Here is a 6,000-nt window from a genome sequence, read left to right on the forward strand (position 1 = left end):
GAATCAGAGCCCCTAGAGAGATTCAACTCTCAGAAGCTCAGCAGAGTGTCCCGGGAGGCACTGCTGGCCACACCACGCTTGCGCTGGCCAGGGAGACGGCTCCTTGCACAGGAAGAGCTAGAACTAGAAGCACAAAGCATCCACTCCCTCCGCAGACCCTTTTGGGTGGAGTGCAGGTTGAGATGCGCCAGCAGCCTGGGGTGTGGGGAACTCAGCGTGAGCAGTAGCTGGTGGTGGCAATGAGACGCATCTGAAGAGAGGCAGACCCCAGGCCCTGTGCCTGGCGGGGAGCCCGGTGCCCTCCCCTTGGAGGGGTGGTGTTTGTGCCAGGGCTGCTGCTATGCACGATGCCAGAGAACCTCACACGGTCGGCTTCCACACATCTCTGCCCTGGTCCATCTGACCGCATCTCAGCAGCGTAGGGAGCACCGACTACAGACTGTGGCTTGGCGCCCTGGTCTCCTGGTTGGTTGTCCGGCTCAGCCACGTGGCTGTTGCGCAGGCATTCTGTGTCACCTGGCGCATACCTGTGTGTGCATGTGAGCCCCTCCCACCGCACAGGGCTCGCGCAGGCACTGGGGTTTCCTAACGTTCGTTCCCAGCATTGCCGCCATCATTAGAAGGAATTCGTTATCTGTTTGTGGATCCAGGCGCCAGCAGGAATTCTGCCAGCTCGCAGCAGTTCCTTTTGCTTTCTCAGAAGCCACCCGAGTGCTTCCTTGCAGCGCAGACACATGCCTGCTGCACCAGCCTGCTCCGCGGGTTCCCAGGCCCAGGGGTCTCTGTCATCGCCCTGCGGCCGGGGCAGCATCTGTGTAGCTCACGGCTGGCAGAGCACGTGCCGAAGCTCCCCGTGGATGCCAACTCGGGTTGCCTGCTGCTGGCAAGAGTGACTCCCTTCACGCCAAGACTTTCTTTTGCAGCTCTTAGACGCCACCTGCCCTTAGGGAGGATGGGTTTCTCTCATCAGGGAGCCAGTCCCTGCCCCTGGGGCTGTGAGCCTGCGAGGGGCTTCCTAGTCCAACCGGCGCCTCCTGTGGTCCTCGGTGCTGAGTAACCACAGGTAGGGGCCAGCGCTGTGGTGCAGTAGGTAAGGTCATGGCCTGTGAAGCCAGCATCTCATATGGGCACTGGTTCGAGTCCTGGCTGCTCCACTTCTGATCCAGCTCCTTGCTGGATGTGCCTGGGAAAACCAGCAGAGCACAGCCTAGGTACTTGGGCCCCTGCCACCCACATGGGAGATCTGGACGAAGCTCCCTACTTCTGGCTTTGACCTGGCCGAGCCCTGTGCACAAGGAGCCAGGGGCCTGGAACTCCATCCAGGTCACCCATGTGGGTGCCTGGGGTGCAAGTGCTTGAGCCATGTTCAGCTTTCCTGGGTGCATGGGCGGGGAGCTGGATCAGAAGTGGAGCAGCAGAACTGGAGCTGGCACTTAACGTGGGATGTGCGTCACAGGTGTTGGCTCAATCCCCTGAGCCACGCTGCTGGCCCCATGCTTCCTCTTCCAGGAGCACAGACCACAGACATAGCTCCTGCTCCTTGCTGTAAGCAATGAAAAAGCAAGACAAAATCTATGAAGCAGTGGCTTCCAGATGAGGGACAATGGCAGCCAAGCACTGTGGCCCTCGAGTGAGGCGGCAGAGGACCTGAGCCCCAGCTCACCTGTACAGAGAGCGGCCAGGCAGCAGCACTGGGCCCCAGCACCACCAGGCCCCGCTGACCTCCAGGGCTGGAGAGTCAGAGGTCAGAGTTCATGGAGGCGGGGCCTGGATGCTGTAGAGGAGAGCGCTCCAGGTCTTTGGAAGGTCTAGATTTCCGCGCGTGAGAAACGCACTAAGGCCAGAGAGAGGCCGGAGGCCAGAGCTCCGGAGTTCACTCCGCTTCTGATGGAAGGCAAAGGCCCCCTCCCATGGCGTGTCTCATGCGTGGACCAAGTTGACCTCGACCAAGGCTACTGTGGGGCTGCCTAGAAATGCTTAGGAGCAAGCATCAAGTGGATCAAACCCCCTCCAAGTTAGAGGGCTCAGAATCCCTCCCAGGAACTGGCTTTCTCCGTATTTCTGCACAAAAGAGCCTGCGCCAGGGGAGGCGGTGAGAGACAGCCCAATGCTAGGAGCCCTGCACCCACGTGGGAGACTAGGCGGGGGCTCCTGGCTTCGGCCTGGCTCAACGCCACACTGTTTGTGGCCATTTAAGAAGTCAACCAGTAGTGGATGGAAGATCTCTGTCTTTGCCTCTCTCTAACTCTTCTTTTCAAATAAATAAAATCTTTTTTTTCTTTTTTCTTTTTTGACAGAGTGGACAGTGAGAGAGACAGAGAGAAAGGTCTTCCTTTGCCGGTGGTTCACCCTCCAATGGCCGCCGCGGCCGGCGCACCGCGCTGATCCGATGGCAGGAGCCAGGTGCTTCTCCTGGTCTCCCATGGGGTGCAGGGCCCAAGTACTTGGGCCATCCTCCACTGCACTCCCTGGCCACAGCAAAGAGCTGGACTGGAAGAGGGGCAACCGGGACAGAATCCGGCGCCCAGACCGGGACTAGAACCCGGTGTGCAGGCGCTGCAAGGCGGAGGATTAACCTAGTGAGCCGCGGCTACAAATCTTAAAAAGCCGGTGTCAGGGTGGCTTCTCCTGGAGGGTGCAGCTTCTGCATTGGTGGGGACGCCTTGGACACAGTGAGTGGCGACAGCTTCCCAATCACGCCCACTGCCTCCCCCTCCCTGTCCTCTTCCACTCCCAGGTTTCCAAAGTGACAGGGCCCAGTGTGAGCTAAGGCTTCCAGCTCTGCACCTCTGGGGGCTGCATCTCTGTGTGCAGCCCGAGGGGAAGCCAAGTCCGGCACCGTGGCCTCCTGGGTGCATAGTAGCAGGTTGGAGGGCCTCGCTGCGGCCAGCTGGCCTGGGGAGCAGGCAGCGACGGGGAGAAGCGGATCCTGGCACTCGGCCGCCAGTTGTGTCACCCTGGGCAGAAGTCCTTCTGGCTTTGTGTCTTCCTTGAGTCCAGACAAGGGAGGGTTACAAAGTATCAAAGTCGGTTAGATACAGTCACTGACTGCAGGGAGAAATAAGAATGATTTATCAGAAAACTGCGGCTCTGGGGCTCCCCAGCCTGAGCCCCTGGAGCGACTCACCCAGATGCCTGGGTCTGATCCGATCCGCCTCAGGGGGCAGCTGTGAGGTCCAATAGCACTGGGCTCAGACTGACCACCGAGTGCTGCCCTCCCCCGACTACAGCGTGCGTGAGATGTGGATGTTTCTAGATTGCCCATGTCTTCCTGGGTGTCCGGAGTCAGTCTCCTCTGGCTTGTGGTTCTCACGCTTCCATGGATCAGAATAATTACCACATTTAAAGGGAGACACAATTTAATGATCCGTTCTCCTTAGTGGTATTACTGATGGCGGGCTTCGAAATACTCCGGAAAAGAATCTGTGTTTCACGGGAAGCCACAAAGCCAGGGGAAAGGATTGACCTAGGTCTAGGATTCTGTGCAGGAAGGGCACTGTTGTTCAGAGATTTATTGTAGAACTAGAAGAGAAGGCGGCCAGCGCGGTGAAGGAGCTGATGCCCCGTCTCTCCCCCTGCGGCAGCCCCATTGAGCGCCTACACCTGCACCTGCTGCGCCCAGCCACTCCCATGTTTGCCGCCATTCATCTTCATTCTCGTGGTTTGCGTTCCCTGGTCTCCCTTTCTGTCTGTCACTTAACTCCGCACCCTCAGGACCCTTTATTGGAAAGAAGCCTTTGTGGGCCTGGCAGGAAGTGGTCCTCTCCCCCAGGCTGCGGGGATGTCTTGAGTTGGGGTGACGGTCCTGGGCTCTTTACAGTCAGGAAGGAGCGTGACGTGGCCGAGGTGGCATCTTTTGCCTGGGTGGCGCCAGAGACAGCTGAGGCTGGTGGAGCTCCTAGCAGCGGGATTGCGCTGATGGGGCAGGCAGGGAGCAGGAGTCACCCAGAGTGGAAGGAGGAGGCAGCCTGTGCTGCCCTTCAGCCTCCATCACACCCAGGAGTCACAGGGACTCCAAGGAAAGTTCTGGATTTCTTCAGAGGCTGAACTTGGCAGAGGGTGTGTTGAAATCCCACAAGGAAAGGGACGGCAGGAAGTCCAGGGGTAGGGTGGACAGGATGGGAGCCGGTCCCAGAAAGACCACGGCTAAGGTATGCAGAGAAACTACTTCAGTTGAGGGGGAATGAGCTATCCCTGTGACGTCATTCCTTCCTGGTATTAATTCAGCAGACGGTCAGTGCTGCCAGTCAGGAATGTTCTAGGTGCTGGCAAGGCAGGAAAACAAGCTGAGCCGTGCGTGCACTGGGATATCAGCAAGTGGTAAATGCTACAGAGAGAAGGCTGGTCACCAAAGCGGGGTCTCAGCGGGGCGGTGCGGATGCCAGGGGAGGCTGGGGGGCGCAGGAGGTGGGCCGTGGTTGGAGTTCATGCCTCCAAGGCTGCTGCTGCCCCTCCACAACACCAGCCAGGTGAACAAGACAAAGGCTCAGCACGTGTGTTAATTCCAAGTTTATTGTGACCCCGCTGCCTTCAGAAGTGAGGACCCACAGCCGGGGGCCCAAGGAGGAGCGGCCAGCCACGGTGAAGTTGATTGGATGTGAGGGCCTCATGGTTACAGAGCTGGGGCACCAGAGCTGGGGCACCCTCTGGCGGGTTCTTCCTGGCCGGTGGGGATGGGGGCGGTGGGGAGGGGCCTCCAGGGATGAGCTCTGCAGAGAGGAGGGGAGGGTGACCGTGCCAGCGTCTGTGACTGGCTTTGGGAGAGAAAGGGGGTGGGAGCAGGAAGACAGAGTCAGGACCTGACCTCTGCGGCCTTTCTGGACACACGGAAACACCGAGGCACCCTACATCAGGGTGCGGGGTTCTGGACCCCGACGGTACATTTAAACAGAAGTTACTTTAGTCTTTCTGATGGTTTCATTCTAGCTTTCTTAACCTGATGGCAGTCAGTGGGGCCCCTCACACTCTCTGCATTCCCCACCCCACAGCTCCCCTGCAGGAGGCTGGGGCTGGGAGGCCGCTCTGCCCTGTGAGCGCCTCTGTGGTGGGGTGCAGTTGTGTGCCTTTTCTCCAGCGACTCTGTCTTTGTCAGTTTGTTCCTGCGGGGTCTGGGCGTGCTTCCCATCACCCCACCTCAAACCCTGTTCAGGGGGCCTGTGCTGAGGCACTTCTGAATTCTGGAAACCGAGGGAAACTGAGGCAGCCCATTCGGATGCAGATGGAACAGCATTTCGGGAAGGGATGAAAAAATGAAAACCTACCTTGTGTCTGTAAGATAAGGCAGGGGGTTGGCATCTGGATAGCTGTACCCCATGACCCCACAGACTGTGGTCAGCCCAGACAAAATGCCCCCTCCCTCCTCTTCTCACCCCCTCCCCTCCTCTTCTGTTGCAGAGTAATCCCCCTAGCCCGAAAGCCAACCACTGAGCCCATGCAGGCGGCAGAAAGTTGGTGTTCATTTGAAAAGCACAGAGCAAGGAGCCAGGCAGCTATGGCTTCATTCCCGGCTCCCCAAGGGGCTAGGGCTTGAAGCTGGGGCTGAGAGCTGGCGGCCAAGTTCCTCACTGGTCGGGGACTCATGACCTTCCTGGGATTGGGTGTCGATCTTATGCTCTCTAGGGAGTTTTTATAGTGGCCAAATGGGCTTCCGTGTGTATGTGTGTGTGTGTGTGTGTGTGTGTGTGAGTGTGTGATTACATGCTCTCAGGCACACCTGAGTAGGGGTTCAGTTCTGAAAAATCGACCAAAATGTCCTCCCAGGAAGGAATGCATGACTGCAAGAGGGACAAAGCATTCACAGAAGTGCTCCTGCCCACTCACGGGAGCACAGTCCCTTTTGCCAACCTGTTTGCTCACCTGCGGGGAACACCCGCATTTGCATAACCCTCACCCCTTTCTTGTTTGGGTCCAGGGACACGGCTGCTGGCTCCCCAAGGTAGCCCCTCTGGATTACCCTGGGATTTCTGGTTGCCTTCCCTAATGATCCCTCTAATGATCTAA

The sequence above is a fragment of the Oryctolagus cuniculus genome, chromosome 14 (assembly GCF_051225735.1).
Source record: "Oryctolagus cuniculus isolate XC-2025 breed Fujian yellow rabbit chromosome 14, ASM5122573v1, whole genome shotgun sequence".
In the NCBI taxonomy this organism is placed as follows: Eukaryota; Metazoa; Chordata; class Mammalia; order Lagomorpha; family Leporidae; genus Oryctolagus; species Oryctolagus cuniculus.